At 38.3% G+C, this 14,846-nt stretch overlaps 1 protein-coding gene and 1 pseudogene across 1 annotated transcript in view; both read right to left on the bottom strand.

Annotated features, from left to right (window-relative positions):
• The window catches only part of LOC122435681 (pre-rRNA-processing protein TSR2 homolog), a 114,678-nt gene that overhangs the window by 63,301 nt on the left and 36,531 nt on the right, over positions 1-14,846 (bottom strand). The window lies entirely within an intron of this gene.
• Positions 13,219-13,374, bottom strand: LOC122436244 (annotated as a pseudogene).

Below are 14,846 nucleotides of genomic sequence, written 5' to 3'. Positions count from 1 at the left end.
CACATAGCACTGAGCTGAGTTCTCTGTGCTGTACAGTTGCTTTAAGGAATCTCTGGATGTTAATCTTCACACAAAACATCATGCCAACTTCACCTTGAAGGGGGTCAATTCAGACTCTTCTAGTTAAAGAACCAATCACTAAAATGCCCCATTTAAGCAGGTCTCTCAAAGTCAGAATGGTCTTCACTGGCATTATTTTTCTATCTTAAAGAGAGCCCATCCTTTGTTGCAAAAACACATGAAGCACCTTTATTTTTAAATTGAAGTATAGTTGATTTATAGTGTTGTGTTAATTTCTGTTGTAGAGCAAAGTGACTCAGTTATACATAGATATACATTCTTTAACACATGTAAGCATCTTGACCCTTGACAGCCATCATACTTCAACTTAGAAAAGCAGTGTCTTGAATTCACTGCTTAATTCTTCTCACAATAGCCAAGAAGGAAGTGAAATTCAAGGCCATGTTTTGATCATATTTCTGATTGTCACACTTCCTTTAAAAACTGAGACACAATCAGGAAACAGGTTGTTAAGCATCAGTTGTTTTCCATGAACAAATCTGCTCGGGTGTTCAGGCACAACCTCTCATTTCTTTGTTTTCCAACACCTTTCCTTGCTGTACACATCACAGATTCTCTATCAAGACTCACCCAGATGCACTGTTTTCCCCAGTAAAAATCATCACTCACAAAAGAATCACTAACTAAATGAAGAAAAAACACTCTCCTTCTGTACTCTGGGTTGTCAGTGATGAACAGAACAATAATAAAAGTCATTGAATGCAACAGTCATATATGCCACACACATGCGCCAAGAGTTGATTTATGCTCTAGATCAGTGGTTTCATTTAACTGTAGTGTGGTATGCCTGCTTTCAGGTACATGGATAGTAATTGCTCTTCCTTTTGTTTGCAACTGATGTTTTGTAACATCCAACAGTGTTGTTTAACACCTTTTTTTTTCTTTCTCTCTAAACAGAATATTTGTCATTAAATTTGCAGCTGCTAGTGCAATCTTCTGGGCAATCAAATAGCCTATACCTGGGTATTAAGTCTGAGTATGTGCTTAACTCCATGAAATAAAAACTAAAATTAACAGAGTCTTCAACAGAGTAGAAGTTGACTTCTATCTCATATAATAGTCTGGACTTTTAGAAGGTTCAAGATTGCCCTGGAGGCTCTGTTTCAGCGAGTTATCCAGAGATCAAGGCTCCTCCTAGCCTATTATCCTGGCTTCTCTCAAGTGTTAGCCTCACCTAGATGGTCCAATATGGCTCACCACCACATCTCATCTTCATCTCGAAGGGTGTCCATTTAAAAACACACCCTAAAAGTTGCATGCATCACTTTCCCTCAAATCCCATGGGCTAAAATTCAGTCACATGATACATGGCTTCAAAGAAACTGAGCACTTGTGTATTTATTGTGATTGTCCATGTACCCAACTAACACAACAATTTCTCTTTCTGTAAATGAAAGGGGAACATGGATCTGAATGACCTCTAGGAGCCTCTGTCACATCCTGATTCTGCTATAAGGTGGAAATCCTTGGATAATGCACCTCTAGTTTGGCATATTCTTTGCTTTAGTGAAAAAATATTAATTTGTTACTAAAAAAGCATTATAATATACTTGCATTGGAAATATTCAATATTATGTGATTTGTTAAAAAAAGGACACAAAAGCTGTGATACCTTTATGCAAACCTTCATGCAAAAGTTTTATTTTTAAACTTAGTCATCAGCATATTTCCTAGTCACACTTTTCTCTTTTTTTGGCTGCTTATGTGAAAATCAAAATCACACATTCACTTGTTACAGAACACACAGATACACAGTCTATATTTGTAATTGAGTCTTGCTCACTAAGTTTACACTATTTTTAGTTATATTTATGTTGCCATTTTCTTGAGTTCTTTTATACTTCATTGGACCATTTAGAGTCATTGATTCAGTTTTTTGAATTGAGAATATATGAGCACAATAAACAACAGGAACAACAAAAAATATAACATCCACAAAATAACATACAAAAGCAAACAGCCATCTTGTAACTGAATGATTAGGCAAGACAAGCCTAATCTGATAAATTCTGTCCCTTAAGACTGCAATGATCTCTAGGAACATTACAGAATTTCTGTGACCATTATAATTTATCTTATATTTTTAATCTTGGGAGTATATGTGAATGAATTAATTTCATTGTCTTTTCCATAAAACTATGATACTCTCGCAACCGCTTGAGGGAGACCATCAGGGACCCATTAATGGTCTGAGGCCTGCACTTTGAGAAACACTGTTTCCTTAAGTTGGCCCTAATGTGGTTAATGTATTTATTTGCAGGGCTCAACTAATCAATTTCAGTCTTTGTGAGGTAGGAGGGTGTATGTCTCTGTTCCGGATGGAGGTGGGGGTGTGGTGGGAGATTAGGAGCAAGGGAGGGAGACAATCCATAATATTTAACTCCTATTTAAATAAAAATCCCGTTAACAGAGATTTTAATAGCTCTGAAAATTAGCTTGAACCAGTCAGTGGTATAGTGCTTTACAAATTCACCTTTGCTACCCATTTGTTGCTCTTTTCCATCTTTACAAAGTTTTGGAGAGATGCTTTAGATAAATATGCAATCTAAATTTCAATGGTCCTTGAGCTGTTTAAATCTCTAGCAGCACTACTAATAGACTGACATTCCAAGAGTAAAGTCCTTACGAAAAATAGATATCAAAATACTGTCGTCCTACCAGTCTTCCCTTGTGGACTTCATAGTGTGGGAAATTTGCACAAGTGGAATATAATCTGCTAAAGACCATCTCCCTGGCATGTATTAAAGTTGAGGAATGCATGGCTAGTGAATGGCTTCCCTCTGGAACCTGGAAAGCCAACTGGGTCACTTTGCTCAGTTTCCTTCTCTTGACCTTCACTGAATCATAGCTCCAGTGCTTTGGGGAGCCTTCACCAAACTTTTGGAGATGATTAAGTTGATCTAGAGCAGCAGCAGTATAGATAATTATTTTCCAATCTGAAATAAATCTGAAAGATTCTGAGCAGCTAGAGTGAGATTGATACCTACTTTAACACACTGGATTCAATAGAGTGTTTTTCTGATTGAACTAAAATTGTGAAAATTGATGGACCAAAAGCCATTTTCTCACTTCACAAATTCGAGAATCTAAGGGCTATAAGAGACTTTAGATGTATGTATAATCAAACTTTTCTTCTACTCTACTCCACCTGGTAGTAGTGATTATAATAAGGTACTGGTATCATATGGTGTGATACTGGTATGATTATATGGTACTGGTACTATGTAACTTAGATGTTACAGTATATGAGGGGTTTTTTGACGTTCTAGTGGGTATATCATTAGATCTTATGGAGAAAAATGAGGAAATCAGATTAGCACTGCCATTCTGTAATACTAACACCACACACTTTTGTTTTTGAGCTCTGGAAAACTAAACAAGTAGTCTCCAAATCCCAATATAGGAAGTAGCTCTCAGAGACTAGTGCCTTGAAGAATGATCTCAAGATAATTTACCAATATTTTTGGACTATATGCTCTTGCAGGACATTGCTGCTCCCCTACTGAAAGGTGGAGTGTATTTCCCCTCTTTCTGAACCTGTCAGGCTTTTGTTCCTGCTTTCACAATGTAGACCAGATCCTAAAAGGCAGTATGACTTCCGCCTGCCCATTCCATCCCTTTCTTGGGATGCTTGCTCTTGGAACTCAGCCAGCATGATGTGAGGAAGCCATGTGGTCACATGGAAAGGCTACTTGTGGGCAACTGCAAGATATTGTGAATAAGTGAATAGGCCCTCCGATGATTTCAGCCTCTAGCTGTTGAGGCATTTGGCTGAGGCCGAGTAGAGCAGAACCCTACTTAAACTGCATACTCATGAGCGAAATAAATGTTGTTATGTTAAGCCACTACCTTGAGATATTTGTTATGCAGCAATAAATAACTGGAACATAAGGATAGCAGAGAAATTTGACAGCAGCTTGAGGGATTGTGGGGACAAGGGAGAATGGAGATGGAAGTTAACAGAGGATGTGTTGAGAGGTGCAGAAGGGTAATGATGAGTTTGATTTTAGGTGTTCTGTGTGTGAACTGCCTGAGAGGAGTATCTGAGTAGAAATCTCCAATAAGCATTTGGATATAATTGGTCAGAGAAACAATATATAATGGGTGAGAGAAGTTACCTCTCTGAAAAGAATATTAGCCTGGGAGGTGAGAGACCTTGGTTCATTTCTGACTCAGCTACTAACTTGCTTGATGGGCAAGCTCTTCTTCATCTCTCAGAATCACTGTCTCTTGTGTACACTAAGAAATGTGGAATTTTAACATCCTGTTCTTCTCTAACAAATCTAACTTGAATTTCTCAAAGTAATGTCTCCAATGACCACATAAGAAGCTCTTGTATATTCAGAGAATATAATTCGCCCTGAAATATCAACCTTAGGAAAGTCTCATGTTATAGTGTGCTGCCCCAGCTACAAACAGGAATAATACACTTCTACTTTTCTAAGCATTCCTAATCTAGACAGGTTGGAACATGTTGTAATCATTACTCTCAAACTGATTATACTAAATAGTTTCCAAAGTTGGCTTCCTGGCTTTATCCATGGAGTTATTCCCAATATCATGAGTTCAATGTGATTCTTAACTTTTGGGGAATTTTTATGAAAGCTAGATGGATTCTCTCCAGAACAATGAACATATATCTTTACCACAACTTTTTGAACAACCTTGATTAGTTCACAGACCCTTCTCCCCATGTTGAAGCCAGAACGCAGGCCATCAGGCTCAGACCTTACATGAATTAAGACCATTCCATGATCTTTACCAGTAGATTGACTTCTAAACAATACTTACTGTGTAAACATGGGGAGATTTCTTAAATTTCCTGCCCTCCTGTCTCATTTATTGTTTCACTGTAATCTTTTTTTGAATTCGTTTTATACTTTAGAACAGTTAACAGGTCACAGCAAAATCAAGTAGAAAGCACAGTTCTCATATACTCCCTGCCTCTGTACACTCCCAACTTCCTACACCATTAAACTCCCAAACCACATGCTACATTTGTTACAATCAGTGAACCTATGCAGACACATCACTATCACTCAAGAGTCCATAGTTTGCATTAGGGTTCACTCTTGGTGTTGTATATTCTATGTATTTTGACAAATGTAAAATGACACGTATCCACTATCATAGGTATCATACAGAACAGTTTCACTATGCTGCAAATCTTCTGTGATCTTCCTACCCATCCCTCCCTCCTACCTCTTGACACCACTGATCTTATAATGTCTCCATAGTTTTGTCTTTTCCATAATGTCATATAGTCAGAATATATGTCATATAGCACACAGTATATAGCCTCTTCAAGTCATCTTGTATCACTTAGTTTTCATCCATGCCTTTTCATGTCTTGATAGCTCATTCCTTTTTAGCACTAAATAACATTGCATCACCTGGATGGACCACAGTTTATCCATCCACTTCCTAAAGGACATCATGGTTGCTTCCAAGTTTTAGCAACTATGAATAAAGCTGTTATAAACATACCTGTGCAGGATTTCATGTGAACAGAAGCTTCCAAATATCCAAGAAGCAAACTGCTGGGTTGCTAAATAAGATTATATGTATTTTTTAGGAAAGTACCACACTGTCCTCCAAAGTTGCATTTTGCATTCCCACCAGCAATGAATGAGAGTTCCTATTGCTCCACATCCTCACTAGCATTTGGTGTTATCAATGTTTTACATTTTGGCCATTCTAATAGGTGTATACTCAGGCAGAGAAAGACAAACATCTTATTATATCATTCGCATATGGAATGTAAAATATGATACAAATTAACTTATTTACAAAACAAAAATAGGTTCACAGACATAGAAAACAAACTTAAGGTAATCAAAGGGGAAAGAGGGTTCAGTTCGGTTCATTTCAGTTAAGTCGCTCAGTTATGTCCGACTCTTTGCGACCCCATGGACTGCAGCACGCCAGGCTTACCTGTCCATCACCAATTCCTGGAGCTTACTCAAACTCATGTCCATTGAGTCGGTGATGTCAATCAACCATCTCATCCTCTTTTGTCCCCTTCTCTTCCTGCCTTCAACCTTTCCCAGCATCAGGGTCTTTTCAAATGAGTCAGTTCTTCACATCAGGTGGCCAAAGTATTGGAGTTTCAGCTTAAACATCAGTCCTTCCAATAAATATGCAGGACTGATTTCCATTAGGATGGACTGGTTGGATCTCCTTGCAGTCCAAGGGACTCTCATGAGTCTTCTCCAACACCACAGTTCAAAAGCATCAATTCTTCTGCACTTATCTTTCTTTATAGTCCAATTCTCACATCCATACATGACTACTGGAAAAACCACAGCTTTGACTAGACAGACTTCTGCTGGCAAAGTAATGTCTCTGCTTTTTAATAAGCTGTCTAGGTTGGTCATAACTTTTCTTCCAAGGAGAAAGCATCCTTTAATTTCATGGCTGCAGTCATCATCTGCAATGATTTTGGAGCCCAAAAAAGTAAACTCTGTCACTGCTTCCATTGTTTCCCCATATTTCCCATGAAGTGATGGGACTAGATGCCATGATCTTAGTTTTCTGAATGTTGAGTTTTAAGCCAACTTTTTCACTCTCCTCTTTCACTTTCTTTTTTTTTTTTTTTTTTTATTAGTTGGAGGCTAATTACTTCACAACATTTCAGTGGGTTTTGTCATACATTGATATGAATCAGCCATAGATTTACACTTATTCCCCATCCCGATCCCCCCTCCCACCTCCCTCTCCACCCGATTCCTCTGGGTCTTCCCAGTGCACCAGGCCTGAGCACTTGTCTTATGCATCCCACCCGGGCTGGTGATCTGTTTCACCATAGATAGTATACATGCTGTTCTTTTGAAACATCCCACCCTCGCCTTCTCCCACAGAGTTCAAAAGTCTGTTCTGTATTTCTGTGTCTCTTTTTCTGTTTTGCATATAGGGTTATCATTACCATCTTTCTAAATTCCATATATATGTGTTAGTATGCTGTAATGTTCTTTATCTTTCTGGCTTACTTCACTCTGTATAATGGGCTCCAGTTTCATCCATCTCATTAGGACTGATTCAAATGAATTCTTTTTAACAGCTGAGTAATATTCCATGGTGTATATGTACCACAGCTTCCTTATCCATTCATCTGCTGATGGGCATCTAGGTTGCATCACAGCACTGTTTATAATAGCCAGGACATGGAAGCAATCCTCTTTCACTTTCATCAAAAGGCTCTTTAGATCTTCTTCACTTTCTGCCATAAGGGTGGTGTCATCTGCACATCTGAGGTTATTGATATTTCTCCCAGCAATCTTGATTCCAGCTTGTGCATCATCCAGCCTGGCATTTCTCATGGTGTACTCTGCATATAAGTTAAATAAGCAGGGTGACAAAATACAGCCTTAACATACTCCTTTCCCAATTTGGAACCAGTCTGTTGTTCCATGTCCAGTTCTAACTAGTGCTTCCTGACCTGCATACAGGTTTCTCAAGAGGCAGGTCAGGTGGTCTGGTATGCCCACCTCTTTCAGAATTTTCCACAGTTTGTTTTGATCCACTCAGTCAAAGGCTTTGGCATAGTCAATAAAGCAGAAGTAGATGTTTTTCTGGAACTCTCTTGCTTTCTCGATGATCCAACAGATGTTGGCAATTTGACCTCTGCTTCCTCTGCCTTTTCTAAATCCAGCTTGAACATCTAGAAGTTCACGGTTCACATACTTTTGAAGTCTGGCTTGGAGAACTTTGAGCATTGCTTTACTAGCATGTGAGATGAGTGCAGTTGTGCAGTAGTTTGAGCAATCTTTGGCACTGCCTTTCTTTGTAATTGAAATGAAAACTGACCTTTTCCAGTCCTGTGGCCACTGCTGAGTTTTCAAACTTGCCAGCATATTGAGTGCAGCACTTTCACAGCATTGTCTTCTATGATTTGAAATAGTTTAACTGGAATGCCATCACCTCTACTAGCTTTGTTCATAGCGATGCTTCCTAAGGCCCACTTGACTTCACATTCCAGGATGTCTGGCTCTAGGTGAGTCATCACACCATCTTGATTATCTGGGTCATGAAGATCTTTTTTATATAGTTCTTCTGTGTATTCTTGCCACCTCTTAATATCTTCTGCTTCTGTTAGGTTCATACCATTTCTGTCCTTTATTGAGCCCATCTTTACATGAAATATTCCCTTGGTATCTCTAATTTTCTTGAAGAGATCTCTAGTCTTTCCCATTCTATTGTTTTCCTCTATTTCTTTGCACTGAGGAAGGCTTTCTTTTTTTTTTCTTAACTTTTTTTTCATTTATTTATATTAGTTGGAGGCTAATTACTTTACAGTATTGTAGTGGTTTTTGCCATACATTGCTCTTATCTCTCCTTGCTAGTGTTTGGAATTCTGCATTCAAATGGGTATATCTTTCCTTTTCTCCTTTGCCTTTCACTTCTCTTCTTTTCATAGCTGTTTGTATGGCCTCCTCAGACAACCATTTTGCCTTTTTACATTTCTTTTTCTTGGGGATGGTCTTGATCACTGCCTCCTGTACAATGTCACAAACTTCTGTCCATAGTTCTTCGGGCACTCTGTCTAGCAGATCTAATCCCTTGAATCTATTTCTCACTTCCACTATATAGTCATAAGAGATTTGATTTAGGTCATACCTGAATGGTCTAGTGGTTTTCCCTACTTTCTTCAATTTACGTCTGAATATGGCAATAAGGAGTTCATGATCTGAGCCACAGTCAGCTTCCAGTCTTGTTTTTGCTGACTGTATAGAGCTTCTCCATCTTTGGCTGCAAAGAATATAATCAGTCTGATTTCGGTATTGACCATCTGGTGATATCCGTGTGTGGAGTCTTCTCTTGTATTTTTGAAACAGGGTGTTTGCTATGACCAGTGCGTTCTCTTAGCAAAACTCCTTTAGCCTTTGCCCTGCTTCATTCTGTACTCCAAGGCCAAATTTGTCCATTACTCCAGGAAAGAGGGTAGGGAGGGATAAATTAGGAGTTTGGGATTAGGAGATACAAACTACTATATATAAAATAGATAAACAACAGATTCCTACTATATAGCACAGAGACAGCATATTCAATATCTTATCATAAACCATAATGGAAAAGAATATGAAAAAAGATATATAAATATATTATATATATATATATATATATATATACACACACATACACACACATATTGTAAAACTGAATCAGCTGTACACCAGAAACTAGCCCAACACTGTAAATCAACTATACTTCAATTTAAAAATTAACTAGGGACTTCTCTAGTGGTCCAGCAGCTAAGACTCTGCACTCCCAAAGCAGGGGGCCCAGGTTTGATCCCTGGCCAGGGAACCAGTTCCCACATGCCACAACTAAGAATTTATGTGCTATGAGTAAAAGTCCTGCTTGTCCAAATGAAGATTGAAGATGCTGTGTGCCACAACTAAGACCTGGCACAGCCAGATAAATACATAAATATTTTAAAAATTAACTGAAAGCAAAAATATAAGAATAAATTTAGCCTGTTGTGATGGATTATCATTTGTTTTAAAAGCAGTAATTAAAAAAGGAAAATAATATCTACCTTGTGGTGTCAATGTAAGGTCTAAATTGTATAATATTATACACATAAGGGGCCTAGCATCGCGCCTGGCATGTACCAGGAGCTCAGTAACTGGTAGCTTCTTCCTTTTGAACTCCTCCCACATGTGAAAACCACTGACACTGAAGCCCAATTCCCAATCTACTCCCAGGGAGGCTCTGAATCCCCTGCCAGAAGAATATTCTGGCAATGAGAGTAAGCTACCACCGTATTACAACCTTAGTCCTCTGATTCTTGAAAACTTATCACAAAGCAGGTCTCATGGTGCAGTGCCTGTATTGTGTAATTGAAACAATTCTTGTCAATACATCTCCAATAGCAAACCCAAAAGGAGCAAAATTTGTCTGAAAATCTCTAGTTTCCAGAAGTATGAAGTTCACTTCTTTGGAACACTAGTTTCTCCCCTGAGTACAATAGCTCACATAGTTTTCTCATGCTTAGTAGGACGATCATCTACCAAAATCATTAGAATCAGCTGATAAATGGATTTGACCTTATAATCTGTGAAGTACCACACTGGCACAGTGGAGCAAAAATCCACGGCTTAGAGTCCACCGATATTTGATTCATCTCAGAGAGTGTTTGCAGGGGACCAGATCCAGGGCAGTGACTCAGTGCAGCTTTCAAACATGTTGGCCAGAAAAACGATAGGCTCCAATAGGAGTGTTGTCAGTGGTAAATCACTCGCACACTTTGGGAAACAGGGTGAAAAAGGGTAAATGTTTTCTTGGGCTGGTTGTCATGGCATTCAGAAACAGGCACACTTGAAAGATTAGGGCTTGTCTGCTCCATCTTCTATACCTTATGTTGCATATAAAACAGAACAAGGATGTCACATGGAGTAGGTTCAAGCCAAAATCTACCAGAAAATATCCTAAGGCCAATTTGGATCTTCCCTGTGGGTCCCAGAGCCAGGCCCGCCCTCTGAGGAGCCCTGCCAGGGGCCTCTATGCCTGTGTGTGTAGGTTGTGGTCTGCTGAGTCATTGCTCTTTATTATAATTGCAACTCATGAGGCTCTGCTTTGTAGGCAATTTTGTGATCCTTCCTTCAGTTTCCCTAGTTAGGAAGTAACTCAGAACTCTAAGAGGCTGCCTTCTTCCTGAATTTATGGGTCTATGGAAAGGTATTGTCCTATGCCAGAGGCACCAGAGAAGCTGTCACAGCAAAAGCCATTCCTCATTCCAGGCAGTAAACACCTATAGGCAGTCCCATGGGGTTAGGCCCTGGATGTGGGCGGCAGGTTGAAGGGGCTGCAGCCAGGAAATGGGCACAGTCCTTGTTCTTGCAGAGCCTGCGTGGAATCATCAGCAATGAAAACAACTAGTTGGAAAACCAAGTGGACCTGGGAAATCTCCAAAAAGCCTTGCATGTAAATACTGTCAGCTCCAGGAAAAGGCCAGCTCTCCTTACGCCATTTCTCTATTAACATTTTGCCACAGCTCTGAGGAACTTTGAGAAAACAACTCAAATTCGAATCATTACTCTCCATAAGTTACTCCATCCTACTTTCTTCCCAGCTTTATTGAAATACCATTGGCATATAATGTGAAAGTGTAAGATGTACAACGTGATGATTTGATACATGTGAATATTGCAAAATGATACCACAGTAAGGTTAGTTAACACCTCCATCACCTCATGTACTTAGTGATGGGTTTTAGTTTTGCTTTTGGTGAGAATGGGTAGGAGCTACTCTCATGTACACAATACAGTATTGTGAACTATAGTCACCATGCTGCATATTAGATCCTCAGAACTTATTCAAAGAACACAAATGAGTGTTTTGTATGGCTAATGGCACTTTGAAACTCTTCTAGGCCAATATAATTTTTGCTGCAGCTTAGGTTGTGGAACTAGATGAAGTAGCTGTGAAGAACATGCTCAGTTGCTATACTTGTGTCCAACTCTTTGTAACCCCATGGACTGTAACCCACTAGGCTCCTCTGTCCATGGGGTTCTCCAGGTAAGAATACTGGAGTGGATTGCCATGCCCTCCTACAGGGGATCTTCCAGACCCAGGGACTGAACCCATGTCTCTTATGTCTCCTGCATTGCAGGCAGGTTCTTTACCACTAGCGCCACCTGGGAAGCCCACTGTGAAGAAAGCATCCTGGTTAAATCGTGAATGCCAAAGCCAGATTGTCTGACTTCAATTTTTGGCTCTGCTACTTACTAGCAATGTTACCTTAGGTAAGTTATTTAAGATATCTGTGCCTTAATCTTCTCATCTATAAAGTGGAGGCAGTTATAGTACTTATCCCATAGCATGAGCAGCATTGTGAGCAAAATGCTGTCTAAAACGAGAAGTTTTTATTATTATTGAAGTACAGTTGATTTATAATGTTGTCTTAGTTTCTGGTGTACAACACAGTGAATCAGTCATATATATATATATATATTTTTTTTCATTTTCTTAGCCATTATGGTTTATTACAGGATATTGATTATAGTTCCCTGTGCCATACAGTAGGTCATTGCTATCTACTTTGTATTGAGCAGTTTGTATCTGTTAACCCCAACCTCCCAATTTATCTCTCCCTTACCCTAAAAGGTGAACTTCTATCTGGGTAAAAATACTGGTCTGTAAAATTAGCTTTATTAACATTACCTACTTGCCTACAAGCTAAATTATATCATTCTTACCTTAACAACTAAACAGAATACTGACTATATTACAGAGCCACAATCTTGAACTGTATCTAGTAAAACTCCAGCAAAGAAAGTGTGAAAATTAGAAAAAGAAACATATGAAACATCTTATTCATATACACCTCTAGGTATTGTAAACTTCCATCTTTATTAATTTAGATTTTAACAAGACAAAAAGTAGCCTACTGAATGGGAGAAGATATTTGCAACTGATGTGTCTGATAAGTTGTTAATAGTCAAAATATATAAAGAACACATACAAATCAATGTCAACAAAACAAACAATCTGAATAAAAAATGGGCAGAGGACCTGAATAGACATTTTTTCAAAGAAGACATACAGATAGCCAATAGGCACATGAAAAGATGTTCAACATCACTAATCACCAGGGAAATTCAAATCAAAACCACAATGAGATATCACTTCACACCTGTCAAACAGCTATCATCAAAAAGACAACATGTAACAAGTGTAAGTGAGGCAGTGGAGAAAAGGAAAACCTTGTGCACAGTTGGCGAGATCAATGGATATAATTGAATATGAAAGATTCATTAATATGGTTTCAGAATACACATTTTAAATTTTAAGAAACTACAACTTGAGTTTGGTGAAATATAAAAGAATATCCACATTTATGTAAAAAAGCTATTAGAATATATATCAGTTTTCCAACTATGTATCTGTGTGAGGCCAGATTTCTTTTATATATACTTCAGCCAAAACAATATAATGCAACAGACTGAATACAAAAGCAGTTATGACAAACTAACTCTCTGTTATTAAGCCAGACATTAAAGAGATTTGCAAAGAATTTAATGCAGTTTTGACCAAATGTGTATGGATTCAAGGTGATTCCAATAAAATTTCCAATTTTTTCGCAGGGGAAGTTAAATTGATTCTAAATTGTATATGAAAAGAGCAAATATCTTAAAATAGTCAATGCACTCCTAAAGAAGAACAAGGTAGGGAGACTTACCTGATATCAAGATCAAATTTTAATCTACACTATAAAAGATAAGTTTAGGATTGGCCCCAGGATAAGGAGATATACTACACCTGATCTTAACCAAAAGGCCAAGAAGCGATAAGACAAGCAAATATACTAGTGGAACACAGTAGATATTCAAGGAACCAACTCACACATAGGTTAAAATGATATATGACTGAATTTTCATTGCAGACCATTGGGAGAAATATCATTAAACAACTAGTACTGAGAAATTAGCTATTCAAATAAATAAAAATGTAAAATTAGATCTTTATCTCAGCATACTAAAACATCAAGTCCAAGTGGAGTAATAAAGACTTGCTTGTAAACCATTGTTGTTCAGTCACTCAGTCGTCCAACTCTTTGCAACCCCATGGACTGCAACACACCAGGCCTCCCTGTCCATCACCAACTCCTGGAGCTTGCTCAAACTCATGTCAATTGAGTCGGTGATACCATCCAACCATCTCATCCTCTGTATCCTCTTCTCCTCCATCCTTCCATCTTTCCCAGCATCAGGGTCTTTTCTAATGAGTTGGCTCTTTGTATCAGGTGGCCAAAGTATTGGAGTTTCAGCTTCAGCATCAGTCCTTCCAATGAATATTCAGGATTGATTTCCTTTAGGATTGACTGGTTTGATCTCTTTGCAGTCCAAGGGACTCTCAAGAGTCTTTTCCAACACCACAGTTCAAAAGCATCAATTCTTTGGCTCTCAGCCTTCTTTATGGTCCAACTCTCATATACATACATGACTACTGGAAAAACCCATAGCTTTGACTAGATGGACCTTTGCTGGCAAAGTAATGTCTCTGCTTTTTAATACGCTGTCTAGGTTTGTCATACTTTTCCTCCAAGGAGCAAGCATCTTTTAATTTCATGGCTGCAGTCACCACCTGCAGTAATTTTTGAAGCCTAAGAAAATAAAGTATGTCATTGTTTCCCCATCTATTTGCCATGAAGTAATGGGACCAGATGCCATGATCTTAGTTTTTGCAAACTGTAAAACAATGTAAACTTTTGAAAACAATATTGGTAGATATCTTTACAACCTCGGAGTAGTGAAATTTTCAAACAAGTTACAAAAGGCACAAATTATAAAGAAATCAACTAACAAATATGTAAAAATTAAGATCTTTGGTTCAGTAAATAAGGTAGAAAAACATCTACCTAACGATATCTATCTATAGATATTTATAACTGCTATTACATATAAGTACTTCATATCCAAAATATATAAAAGACTCTTACAAATCAATCATAAAAAATACACACATTCAAAAGCTTTACAGACAAGCAAAAGCTGAGAGAATTCAGCACCACCAAACCAGCTCTTCAGCAAATGCTAAAGGATCTTCTCTAGGTAGGAAATGCAGAAAGGTTGTATAAACGTGAACCCAAAACAACAAAGTAAATGGCAACGGGGCCACACCTATCAATAATTACCCTAAATGTAAATGGGTTGAATGCCCCAACCAAAAGACAAAGATTGGCTGAATGGATACAAAAACAAGACCCCTATATATGCTGTCTACAAGAGACCCACCTCAAAACAAGAGACACATACAGACTA

Source organism: Cervus canadensis, chromosome X (genome assembly GCF_019320065.1).
Source record: "Cervus canadensis isolate Bull #8, Minnesota chromosome X, ASM1932006v1, whole genome shotgun sequence".
NCBI lineage: Eukaryota > Metazoa > Chordata > Mammalia > Artiodactyla > Cervidae > Cervus > Cervus canadensis.
This window is presented reverse-complemented; position numbering and strand designations above follow the sequence as displayed.